The sequence below is a fragment of the Heterocephalus glaber genome, unplaced genomic scaffold, assembly GCF_053883595.1.
Source record: "Heterocephalus glaber isolate CG9 unplaced genomic scaffold, H.glaber_assembly_v1.0 deba00001610, whole genome shotgun sequence".
In the NCBI taxonomy this organism is placed as follows: domain Eukaryota; kingdom Metazoa; phylum Chordata; class Mammalia; order Rodentia; family Bathyergidae; genus Heterocephalus; species Heterocephalus glaber.
The window spans coordinates 36,418,285-36,432,493 of NW_028258381.1; the positions used below are offsets into that span (position 1 = coordinate 36,418,285).

The following is a 14,209-nucleotide window of genomic DNA, read 5'->3' on the forward strand; positions in this document are numbered from 1 at the left end:
ATATAAAATGTGGCAGGAATACTGTCAAACTTATTTAATATATGATCATTCAGTAAAGAAACTGATACTGGATATTTTTCTTAGAAATATAATGCACATGCACACACAGAGGCACAGTGTATAATACAGGCAAATATGAATAGTTTCTTACCAGTCACTACATAATTGTTTGAGCCCAAGTTAAACCTTACCTAGGAACTGCTTAAAGTGACAGATCTGTCTGTCACACACACGAACAGTCCATTTTCCATGGTCTGTCAAGACAAGACAACGAGTGTAAAAGCAACCCCTTCTTACAGAGAACTGAGAAGTAACAGGACAGACTTCTCAGTGTTTAATCTCTCTTCTCATTGAATAGAGGCAGTAAAGAATAAAGAAACAGACAAACAGAAGGTTGCAAATAAAGAGAAAATACCTATCAACTGAATAGTTCACAGTATCACTCAGCCAGGCTGGCCTTTTAATGGTTTGCTCTGGGGAGAAGGTGGACAGTGTGGATAGCCAACGAATCTGAGTTTGACCCAGTCCTAAGCTCTTGAGAGGATGATATGAATACCCTTGATGACTTGAACTTGGCTGCAGTTATTGGTCAGAATACTTGCTCTCCAGTGCATAATGACTAAAGACTTCCCTGGCTCCAACCAGGTCCTTGCTCCATTGCCACAACCACTTGGTTTTGCTAACTAAAGGGCAAGGGAAAAGGGGAAGGAGCTGATGCTGCCTCCTTTGGCTCCTCCCAATGCCTGGTCAATCACATGAAGACTGTTTTTTGGAACATGGCCTTGACTCCTCATGTTCCTTGAAGCTGATTCAAAGCTCCCAGGTACAGGAACCAAAAAGGTCCATGATCAGCAATTGTTAAGATTTTTAAGAGAAAAACACCTTTCGAACTCTATGGAAGGATGGCATATGATGCAAATTTGACAGCTGCATCCAGATTATCACCACCCACATAAAGTGAGTTCAATCTCACCAGTCACTCAGCCACATAAAACATTCACTTTCAGAGACTTTTGAAGAGATTTCTTTTTAAAAGTTCAAATGATTGCATTTAAATTCTCAGAAAAGCAAGTAAATTAACTAATCAAATTGTATGGACATTTCTCAACATTCCACTTAGCTTTTAATTACCCAATGGGCTGGGATGGCTCCTCTGGAGTCAATTCACAGTTCCCTGTCACTGTGCCTGTCACAGATATCCAACACTCTGTCCTCAAGCAAAAAATCATTTTGAAATAAGAGTTGGGAAATATTACTGTGCATGTTCAAGAGCAGGCCTTTGAACTTCCTTGCCTTAGTAATTTAAATGTTCATTTTTAAAAATAGCTCCAGTAATTAGACTGTGTTTGTGCAGCCACTACAAACATACCATTTCAGAGTTTCAGGAACACGCAAACCCTCTAAGCCGTTAATCGTGTGTTTCCTGATTGCTGCCACAACCTCATTGGGGTTTCAATGCAGCTTCTCTCTGTGTGTACAAATATGCACATTTTTTTTCATTTTTCCTGAATTTTTGACATAGCAATCTTACTCTCATCCCGATTTTAGAAAATAGATTATAAACACTGAAAAGATATGACATGAAGCCAATAAGAGAAAATAACATAAGATGAACAGGAATGAAACAAAGCAAGCACAATAATAACACAGGCAAGCATACTGCAGCAGCAACTTGCACCTAATTATGATAAAGGCACAAATGAACTGTATAATGCAAATGCTTTAAACCAGATATGAAGGAAAGCTGCAAATGGGTTTTCACTGAATGTAAAATGCCAAGCGATCCCCAGCACTGTGCCTTTATAATTGCATATAACCTTGTTTCAACATCTGGAATAGATTCTTCCATGTTTATAGTAAGAGTAAGAAGCTTCTAGAGAAGCAGGTGAGGTCAGGGAAGGGAGTGTGATCTAGTGGAGCAGAATCTGGGTTCTGCTTCCAGAATTGCCACTAATCAGATGTATAATCTGGGGCACATGGGTCACCTTTCGCTCTGGTTTATAGATTAGTGAAAAAACAACAGAGAAACGGAGAAAAATTAAAAAAGAAATGGATGGGGGCAGCATCTGCTTTACCTGAAATAAGTCTTAGTTTTGCTGTATGGGAAATAAAAAGTACACATGAATTTAAATGAATCTTTGGAGAGGTCATCACCAAGGTTTAGAGGAGTGGGAGTTAAAGGGGAAGAAGGTCATCCAACAGCAATGAAGGGTAGAACAGAAAGGTCAGGGAGGGGAGAGAAGAGCCTCAAGACCCCAAAGGAGACCAGATACAGAGCAGTTTGGAGAACATGAGCTTCAGAGCATAGAACCGGGAGCTCCATGCCCCAAAGGCTGCCATCAAGGCTGCCATTGCCCCTGGCTCTGTCCACATTTCCAAATACTCCCTTCAGGCAACTCTTTCTCATTTCCACCATTTTCTCTGATATTAAATCACCAAGAGAGGGATTAAAGAGGAATACGAGGAAAGCACAAGAACATTTCCATTCTGACTCACAGTCTACCCATGGCGGTTTCTTGGCCCTTCGCACGTGAACACGCATGGCTCCCAGTGAGAAGAGATGCATGGTGTCCTGGCAAGGTCACTATGCTTTTTTTTTCAAACAAGTCAGTGCAGGGATGAACAGGTCACATCTTCTCACCCACCCACACGCCAAGACACTTAGGTCCGCTCTTCTTTCTTCCGGAAAACGTCTTAAGCTTCTGAGCCAGGCCTGTGTTAGTCTCTGCTAAGAGCTGAGGGTGGGCTGAGGCCGGACAGCCAGAGGTGGGTTGGGGGAAGGAAGTGCTGGGGCATGCGGGGGTCCTCAGTGGTCGGCTTCCTACCTGCAGCCCCGCAGAGCTCTTCCTGAGCAATCATTCCGTCTTCCCTGTATAACTACTGCAGGCTTTCACAGGCTTTTCTTCTTGCTCCAATCCCTCTACAGAACACAGTGTCTCTTCCACCATGTTCTGTGGAGTTTGTGTGTTGTAACTTGCTTACATGTTCATCCAAAACACTGATGGCCTACCCTGCTCCCATTACTATGAAAAACATTTTGTGGTCAAATACATTTAAGAAATCTTCTCAGAATTCACAACATATGTCATACATGACAGCAAATTCTGGAAGACATATAGACAGCTTCCCTTCTTGCTGCCCAAGAGACTCAATGGAGAAGCTGCTCCTCCGCCTGAGTTCCACAATGTTGTGTCATCTCTTTGCTACACAGATACCATTACAAGGCTCCTTGGCAGCGAACCTTCAATGAGGACACAGGATAACACTCGACCCAGTCAGGGTCCTGCAGTCTGGACTTCCTTCCAGGACCCTTGGTTACAGGGGGGTTGGAGTTGCACCCTAGCGCTGCCACCCACAAGTCTGGCTCACCTTCATCCTCTTGCCCGGGATGCTCCTGTACTTCCAAATCTCTGCTTCTCCTCCCTTCCAGGGACACCTCTGATATCTCTATGAAAAGACAAGCTCTTTACTAGCACCATCTACTTCTGAGGCAGAATTCTCACTCATTTCCCCATGATCTCCTCCAGCAGGGTCTAATCCCTCTTCATTTGACTCATTTTCACCTCCAGTGTGTCCTCCTGCCCCAATATTTGATGTAGAACTAAAGACAAAACGGGTCAGCGAGCAGTTGGTTCCCTGGGGTCCTTACCAATTCTGCACTTTCCCTAAGGCCTTGGGCAGTTCATGTGGTCTGAATGCATGTGTCCTCCACAAATTCATATGTTGAAACTTAACCCTAACAGACAGGGACTTTGGGAGGTGACTGGGTCATGAAGGCTCTGCCTTCATGAACGAGACTAGTGCCTACATAAAGAAGCACATGGAATTTTGTTTACCTTTTCCACCATCTGAGGACACAGCAAGCTAGTGCCTTCTTTGAACCAGGAAATGAGCCTTCACTAGACACTAAACCTACTGGCACTGTGATCTTGGACTTGCAACCTCCAAAACTCGAAGAAATTATTTCTGTTGTTTATAAGCTATCTGGTCTGTGGCATTTTATTATAGCAAGTGAACCTACTAAGTCAGAAGGTCACCTAATTTTCCTTAAGTAAAAACACAGGCTTTAAAGTCCAAACAAGCATGGGTTTGGGACTGAGCTATACTGCAAGCAGAGGAAGTGGTCTTACAGCCAATACAGCTATATAAGCCCATGGATATTCATGTCAATCCAGGTTTGTACATGTGTCATTGCAATTTCTGTCCCAGTTAAAAGAGATTCTATGGAAATCCCCCAGCTGGGCCATTCTAGACCCCACAAAATTTAGAGCTAGCAAAAAGTAAAGGTCATAACTTGGAAAGGTGTCACATAATCAGAAAGCAAGGGGAGAGCTGATGGGGTAGGAGAGAGGGATGCATCTGAACTTGAGGACAAAAGAGCCACAAGGCCCCAGGAAGAAGCTACCCTGCTCCACAGCATGTGTCATGTTTATGGGGGACAATAGGATGCCGATTATCTAGGCTAATTGGGGATTTAATGATCCAAATAATCAATTTTTCTGGATAACTGATCATGATGGGTGCAAAAATAGAATCATCAGCTATTCAGGCAGAAGGGCCAAACAATTGGCCTTTCAGGTGACTTGTGTTCTGAAAAATTAACACTGAGACTCCTTACAGGGAGGTTGGGAAATGGAGATGTTCAGGTCTATGCCTTCCAACTCTGGATTACATGTGTGTGCAAGAAATACAACTGGGGCGCAGGGCAGGACTTCCTTGAGGGCCGAGAGGGCCTCCAACCAGGATGGTGAGAAGGTTCAGACTGGCACAGTCACATTTAAGGTATCGTCAATTACTCAATACTTTTTAGTGACCTCCAAAGCTCAGCCATATCCTCAATGCTAAGGAAACAGATTCCCTGGACAAAAACATGGCCTCTTCAAGAAATCTTCTGCAGTATGCAGCTATTTTCCCCTACACTTGCAAATTCTCAAACACAGAGCGCCTTTATAGACATAATACTGTTTAAAAAATTGCCTGACAAGAGACAATTTTGAACAGCGCATTGTGCTGCATCAATGCAGTAGCCCAGAAGAACAATCTGTTTTTGTTTTGTCTCTCTTTGAATGCTCAGATTCTCTCTGCTGTGACTCTGAGCACTGGAGAGAGAACAGAGGCACAGAGCACTGCACATTCCTCAGAAAAATAATGTGACTGTCTGCTGACGCAGCGTGATGCAGGGAGCCATTCATACACTGTGTCTGTTCTTTTCCTGCAAAGAAACGCACCGATTCCACATCAGCATCTCCAAAAAGTCAACAATGCTTTCCAATGGCCTTTCAATCCATGAGTGCCTTTATTATTTCTGTACATTTTAAATGAACCTTGCCCTTGGACCCTACTTTTTTCATATAAAATATTCACTTCCCTGGGGGTGTACATGAATAATAATCTCTACTGCTCATTATGTTTTCAAGGCTGTGTTTTGATCCTATTTCATTTAACTTTTATCCAAAAAGGACTAATTTATGTATGAAGAGGCACCTCACTAAAGCAAGCAAGGTATACAAAAAGATAAAGCCATTGATCACAAAAATTAAGAAGTGGTTCTTTAATCATTGATCTTCTTTCTAGCAGATATTTTAAATAGTCACACATCTGAAAGATGTGGCTCATTATGTCTTTATTCCCCCAGATGAGTTCATTCTTTCCTGGGTTTCCCCACAGATGTTCCTCTTTCCTGGCTCCTGCCCTAGGTACCTTGGAGACACAAATAAAGTAAAGTTATCATGTATTTTCTTACAAAGGAGTGATTTCTCCCTTGACATAAAACTATCTCAAAAGTGAGTTAATTGGAGGAAAAAGACAACTTTTGGTACAAGCTTAGGTGTGGTAAGACTTTTGAGGCAGTTGCTGGAGTCTTTAGGGAAGGGAGGAATTAATGGCACTGTATAAGTGAGCCAAGCGTCAGAACTCCCTGCCAAGGGATCCTTCCGTGTGCACCGCCCTTCGTCTGCACTGTTGTACCCAGATGGCCACTGCACGTTAAGGGCTCTGCCCACATGATCCAACACGGCCCAGGTGGGGAACTGGACCACAACAGATCCTCTCCTGGACATGGCAATGTTCCAGAATCTTGCCTTGCTTATTGCCATGTGTACCTGTGCAGTGAATTTTCCATCATTTGCTGGAACCTAATCAAGTGTTTATTTTTGTGCCGCCCAATGTGAAAAGCATGTGAGGTACACAGCAGGCATCATCTAGGCTGTGAATATAGTTCCATGAACATTCTGTGCATTTCTCTATGATAGTGTTGAGCATAATGCTCTAATCTTTTCTCTATGTATCTCTGTCTCACTGAGTAGGACCCACATTGTACTGTGTTGCTATCAGAGAACGTAGCATATTGTGGACACTCAATAAATGTTAAGTAAAAAAACCAGCAGTGGTCAGAGGAGGGATGAAAAAGATGAGATGTAAAAATGAGTATAGCACAGATTTAATATCACCCCAAACCCTAAATGAACAGAAAACAATCACTCCTGAAACCATAGTTTAAATCACACACACAGAGCACTTGTTAAATGAAGCCATTTTAATTCCACTGAAATTCATATTGGATGGGTACTGTATACACTGCTGAGGTCTAAGTAACAAGAACTGGGCAATTCCAGGGTTAATGTGTATTGCTCTTGACTTTTATTAACACATATGTTAACACAAATAGATGCAAGACAACAGAAAGTCCTTACCATCTTTGCTATTTGAGGGCTACACGTTCGTGATTTATTTTATTTTGCTAAGAATTTATTAAAAATATAAAATTACCATGTGATGTAGCAATCCTACTCTTAGGTATGTACGCCAAAGAACTGAAAACAGGGATTCGAACAGATATATATTGGTATGTGAATGATCATGCTAGCATGATTCACTGTACACAATGGTGGGAAAAACCTAAATTTTCATGAACAGGTGAATGGATAAACAAGTTGTTTATAGGTAAACAAAATCCATATAAAAAATATTATTCATCCATAAAAAGAAATGGAGTTCTGCCTCCCTATGAATGTGGATGAATGTTGGAAACATGATGCTAAGTAAAAATCAGAAGTGCAAGTACAAATACTATATTTTTCCACTTATATTGAATATCTAGAATATGCAGACAGAAGGTAGATTAAGAGATTACCAGTGGCTGAAGTGGGAGTGGGAGACAAGGATGAGGAGTTAGTGCCCACAGGGACCAAGTTCTATTTGGGGTTCTAAAACATTTTGTAAATGGATATTAATAATATTTGCATAGGGCTGTGCATGTAATTAATGCCACTGAATTGTATAATTAAAATGGCAAATTTTATTATATATCTATTTCTTCACTTGATCTTAGCCAAAAGGCCGAGAAGCGATATATATATATATATATCTATTTCTTACCACAGTTAAAAAAAAGATAATCTAAAGATTTCTGATTTTAACTATATGAAAAAAAAAAGACAGAGAAATACCTGTGTCTTGTAGGACTCCATAAGGAGAAAAATCAATTTAAACCAGTTCCAGACCAATGCAACCAGTGGAGCAATGGCACAAACAGATGCAAGGCCATTCCACTTACACAACCCAGGAAGCGTGGAGACCATGAACGTAACATTACGTAATGAAGAGACACTTTCTCTCATGTAGCCACCCCTGGAAGATCAGCAGATTCCAAAATCAAGCATTTTATCCTTGAACTTGAAACAATAGAGTACTTTGGGAGAGACTATACTGCAAGTAAGGTTTTTTTGTTTGTTTGTTTTGTTTTGCTTTTTCCTGAGATAGGGTCTTGCCATGTAGCTCAGGCTGGCCTTGAGCTTACTACGTAGCCTAGGCTGGCCTCAAACTTGTGGAGCTCCTTCTGCCTCTGCCTCTCGAGTGCTGGCATTGCAAGCATGAGCCACCACACCTGGCTTACAGCAAGTAAGTTTTTAAATGATTAAACATAAAAGAAGAAATTAAAATTCTTACAAAATAACAGAATACTATGAAAAAGAAATGATAGGTAGTTAATAAGTAACAAATATATCTACAAATGAAAACTAGTTATTGGAATTAAAAACTCAAAGGTGAAAATAAAAATCAAATAAGACAAAGCTCAACAGAAAATACCTGAAAGATGAAAGAAATTTCCCAGAAGTAATCAAAGAGATAAACAGAAACTATAAAAAGGAGGCTAAGAGAAAAGCAGGTAAAATAAAAAAGGTTCAAACATGTTCAACAGGAGTTCTAGAAAGACTAAAATAGGTGAAAAAAGTAGTATTTTAGAAAGAAATTAATTGATAAAAGACACGATTCTTCAGACATAAGAAACAATAGTTCCTAGCTGGAGAAAATAAACTGCGTGGTAAAACTGCAGACAGCAAAGACAAGGGGAAAAATCTTCAACACAACTCTAGAGAAAGATTGCCTACAAAAGAATAATGGAAGTGACAGCAGATACCTTATCAGCAAAGTAAAGAGGCTAGAAGAAATAGAATACTAGCATCAAATGGTTGAAAGAAAGTAAACTTGCAACCTAGAATTTCATACACATCCAGACTACCACTCCAGAATGAGTTCAAAATCAGCTCCAATGATACAGAAACATATGCAGAAGTATTCACTGTGGGACTACTTATAATAAAACAATACTGAAAATAGCCTACATGAAAAGAATGGTGACCACATCTATGAGCTGATGGGACATATTTCCAGGGTACTAACTAGCGAAAGAATGCAAATGAGTACTCAGAAACCAAAAAATGTGCCTATATTTACATGCCATTAAAGCCATCATTTTAAACTGCACAATTGAGCGAGCCTTATTATATATTATACGGTGGTGTTATCAACGTAGTGTACCACTGCCCAATTCCAGAACATTTTCACCATCCATAAAAGAAACCTTCGGCAATCACTTCCCATTGTCCTTCTTTGAGCCCTTTGCAACTCCTAATCTACTTGTTGTCTCCCTGGGTTTGCCTATTCTGCACATTTCACATAAACAGGCCCACAAAACATGGAGGACCTTGTGTCTGGCATCTTTCACGCACCATTTTCTTAAGGTTCGTCTGTGTTGTACCCCACAACTGAATTCCATTCCTCTTCACGGCTGCCTATGACACCGTTGTATGGTAACATCACACTTTGTTTATTCATTCATCTGCTGATAGAACTGGACTTGTTCCTATCTTTCAGCCATTATGAATGCACACCCTGGGCCAGTTTTTGTATGAACATATATTAGTTCTCTTCAATACATTCTTAGGAGTAGATGCGCGAGGCCATATGACATCTCTATATTTAACTTTTTGAGGAACTGCCAAACTGTTTTCCATAGCAGCTGTACCATTTTTCAGTCCCACACAAAATGTACGGGACTGCTTACATTTTCTCTGACTCTCAGCAACACTTTTTTCCACATTTTAAAAATTATTATTGTCATCCTAGTGAGTGTGAAGAAGTATCTTACTGGGGTTTTTATTTGCACTCCCCTAAGATGACATATGTCAAGTAGTTCCTCAGGAGTTTATTGGATGTCTGTTTACCTACTGCAGAAAACTATTAAAACCCTTTGTCCATTTTTAAATTAGGTTATTTGATTCATCCTTTTATTGTTGAGTTGTAAGAATTCATTATATACTCTATAGACAATAGACCTTTATCAAATATATAATTTTTCAAATATCTTCTGCCAATCTTTGGTATATACTTATTTTGGCAATTAAATAGTAAAGTAAATAAAAATAAAAACATTTTTTAAAGGAAAGATAGACCAGAAACTTAGGAAAGTGGCTCTTTCAGGGCATCACTGAGAGTGGTGCTCCAAGTATAGAGCAGGAAGGGGACAGGGCTTCTCTTTCTATGTAGTTCTGACATTCACACTATGCTGTTGTATGTACACAAAGTTATATTATTAAATCAGTGAAGAAAAATTTCCTACATTAAATAAAATCAAATGTATAGCAAGTAGACAACACGAGAAGAAAAAAAAATGAAATTAATTCAAGACAGTTTAGAACCCAGTGTCTGACTATTACTCTCAATGGAATAAAGAAATCTGGAGGTTTTCTGAGAGACTTTGTAGTGAATAGTAATTCTGGTATAGCAATTCCAAAAACAATTTAGGGTAAAGTACAGGATTGAGTAAATGATAAATATATTTTTATTGGGAAACAGTGTTCTCAATGCAGGAAAAGAGAAAAGCACTATGGAATGGGGAAAGGATGAGAAGAACCCCTGGAAATTAAATTGGAATTAGAGGTGCCAGTGTACACTTTTGATTTAACACACACACTCAAACATATACACACACTAAGCAAGCTCATGACTCCTGAGTACTTGTGCTCTAGGTTCTTTTGTGCACAGAGAGCCTGGCAGTATTAATACCCTAGGAGTGGTGAGTATGCCTAGTTCCCAGATGCACTAGTCAGCTTTCCATCACTGAGACAAAATAATTGAGGTGCACAACTTAAGGAGGAAGGATTTATTTTGATGCATGGTTTCAGAGGATTCAGTCCACGGTCAGTTGGTGGGAGAAACAATGTGGCAGAGGGGCATGGCAGATGGATGCTGCCCAGTCCACAGCAGCCTGGAAGCAGAGAGAAAAAGCAAGAGAGAAAGGAGAGGGGGAGAGAGAGAGAGAGAGAGAGAGAGAGAGAGAGAGAGAGAGAGAGAGAGACAGAGAGAGAGACAGAGACAGAGACAGAGACAGAGAGAGACAGAGAGAGACAGAGAGAGGGAGGGAGAGAGAGCGCGCTAAGGACAAGAAAACACGCTTCCAAATCATGCTGTCACTGATGCACCTCCTCCTACCAGGGCCCACCTCTTAACAGCACATTCAACTATGAACTCATCAATGTATGAATCCACCGATGAATTTAATGTCTCCATGATGGAAATACCTTCCAAAATCACCTCCTCCAAAGACTCCTTTGTGGGGACATCATAAATCAAACCATCACAGCAGGTCTGGTTCTGAGTACCACATGCCACTCTAGGGCATCAGGGATTCAGGAAAAATGGCTGGTCCAGGGCTGGGGCAGGAAACATACAAGTGAGCCCAGAACATCTTGCTGTGCCAGAAAACCAGAACTTCTCAAAACAGATGAGAACACATTGGAAAGATATAGGAGACACTTTGAAGGGACTTCTGGCAGCCAAATGTGGAACAGTTTAAGCATCAAAATGAATAATTGAAGGCTTAAATTATACTATACTGAATTAATAAAAAGAACATGTGGTTGTGCGGAAGACACCTAATCAGCCCGCTGCAGACAGGCAGGTCTGTGCACGCCCTAAGGAGGTCCTGAGTCACGTGGAAGACACCGAATCATCCTGCTGCAGACAGGCAGCCACCTGGTTCCACACTACAAAGACGCAGAGGACACCAGACCACCAGACCAAGGTACTGAGTCCCGCTGTTCCTGGCCCAGAGATAGGGGCTTCTGAGCAGTCACCCCACTGCTCCTGGTCCAGAGGAAGGGGCTCCTGGTCACCATCCCTCCCGCTGCTCCCAGCCCACAGGAAAGGGCTTTTGGGTCACCATCCCTACTGCTGTTCCTGGCCCCTGTCCCACCTCACCTTCCTCAGAGGAGATAATCCGTGCAGGCGCTAACAGCCCCCCACCCCAGTCGAAATGAGAAAACATGTAAATAAGTCTCAAAACCAGACTTCCAGATCACCTACAGCAACCCCAAAGGGAAATGAGATGGAACACTCTTGATACTCAACCACCTGGACCCACTGAACTGGTAACAAAAGGGGATCTGGAAAAAATGAAATCAGAAATAATTTCTCAGATAACAGGAGAAATTGTGCCCCTAGTGCAAGACATGATTAATAAATCTAGAGAGGAGCTCAGGAACATGATGGAATCCCAACATAGGAAACAAATGGAATCCATAAAACAGATGCAAATAGATTTCTAGGACATGAAAAACTCCACTGAAAGTCTAAACAGCAGAATGAGCCAATGTGAGGACAGAATTTCAGATATAGAAGATAAGATTGCAATTAGTGACCAGGAAAAGAAAAATTGCTTCAAAATTATAAGGGAGCATGAGAAATCAATCTAGCAGCTGCTAGATGATGCAAAGAAGAATAACATAAGACTGATTGGAGTCAATGAAGAAACAGGAGAGAGTGAAGATGACATAAAAACTCTCTTCACAGAAATAATGGCAGAAAACTTCCCAAGCAGGGGAAAAGAGCTGGACATACAGATAAGTGAGGCATATAGGACTCCAAATAGCCTTGATCAAAAAAAATCTACACATAGGCATATAACTGTTAAGATTCCAGAAACTCCACTGAAGAACAAAGTTCTCCAAGCAGTCAGAGAAAAGAAACAAATCACATACAAAGGAAAGCCCATCAGAATCACAGCAGACTTCTCAATGTAAACCATCAAGGCAAGAAGAGCTTGGAGTGACATATTCCAAGCCCTAAAAGAAAACAGCCTCCAACCCAGATTGATGTACCCTGCAAAACTATCTTTCCAAATTGATGGAGAAATAAGATACTTTCATGACAAAGAGCACTTTAGGAACTTCGTGAATACCAAACCAGCACTCCAAAGAATTTTACACACTATCCTAGGAACAGACATTGAGGATCACAACCCCAGGAAGCAAAGCAGAATGAACCCATCTGGCATGACAAGAAATTAAATGGAAAGGGGGAGAACCCAACAAAAAGAAAAAGTCATGGCAATGACAAGTCAATACGTTTCAGTTATAACCATTAATGTTAATGGTCTCAATTCACCAATCAAAAGAAATACACTGGCAGAATGGGTCAAGAAGCAAAATCCAACAATATGGGGCATACAAGAAACACACTTAATTCAAAAGGAAACTCATAGACTGGAAGTTAAAGAGTGGAAAACAATACTCCATGCGACAGGAACCCGAAAAAAAGCAGGAGTAGCTATCCTCTTGGCAGATCAAGTAGATTTCAAACCAACACTAATTAAGAGAGACGAAGAAGAACACTACATCCTTGTAAAGGGAACAATCCAAGAGGAAGAGATGACAATCATAAATATCTATGCACCAAACACTAGTGCACCCAACTATATAAAACAAATACTAACGGACATGAAAAGTCATATATGCACTAATACAATTGTAGTGGGGGACCTTAACACCCCACTGTCACAAATAGATAGATCAACTAGACAAAAAATAAGTAATGAAATACTAGAACTCAATCGAACTCTTGAACAAATGAACTTAACAGATGTTTACAGAGTCTTCCACCCCACAAAATCAGAATACACATTCTTCTCAGCTGCACATGGCTCATTCTCCAAAATAGACCACATACTCACACATAGACCATGTTTAAGTAAATGCAAAGGAATTGAAGTTATCCCCTGTATATTATCAGGCCATAGTATGATGAAATTGGAGATCCATAGCAAAAGAAACTCAAAAAATTTCATAAACACATGGAAATTGAACAACACACTTCTGAATAACCAGTGGGTCACAGAGGAAATTAAAGAAGAAATCAGACAGTTCCTTCAATTAAATGACAATGACAATACAATATATCAGAATCTATGGGACACAATGAAAGCAGTCTTACGAGGGAAATTCATAGCAGTAAATATGCATATTAGGAAAACAGAACAAGCCCAATTAAACAACCTGATGCTGAACCTCAGGCTTCTAGAAAAAGAAGAGCAGGACAAACCCAAACCTCATACAAGGGAGGAAATTCTAAAGATCAGCGGAGAAATCAATGCAATGGAGACTAAGAGAACAATACAAAAAATCAATGAAGCCAAGAGTTGGTTCTTCGAAAGAATCAACAAAATTGACAAACCTTTAGCCAACCTTATCAGAAAAAGGAAAGAAAGGCCCAAATCCATGCAATTAGGAATGAAAAGGGTGAAATTACAACAGACCTAGCAGAAATCTAGAGGATCATCAATACCTACTTCCAGAACCTATATGCCAATAAGATGGACAACACAGAAGAAATGGACAGATTCCTAGATACATATGAATTACCAAAGTTGAATGAAGAAGACCTAAAAATTCTGAACAACCCAATATCAATCAATGAAATTGAAAATGTAATTAAAAACTTATCAACCAAGAAAATCCCGGGCCCTGATGGCTTCCCTGCTGAATTCTACAAGACATTTAGAGAGGAACTGCTGCCACTACTGTTTAAACTCTTCAATGAAATTGAAAGGGAAGCAATACTCCCAAATTCATTCCTGAAAGCAAGCATCACT

General features: G+C 40.5%; 1 protein-coding gene and 1 pseudogene across 1 annotated transcript in view; both read right to left on the minus strand.

The window, feature by feature from the left end:
* Sdk1 (sidekick cell adhesion molecule 1) overlaps positions 1–14,209 on the minus strand; it is an 827,695-nt gene that overhangs the window by 221,424 nt on the left and 592,062 nt on the right. The gene's annotated exons all lie outside the window — the stretch shown is intronic.
* On the minus strand, positions 7,221–7,350 carry LOC147822697 (U2 spliceosomal RNA; annotated as a pseudogene).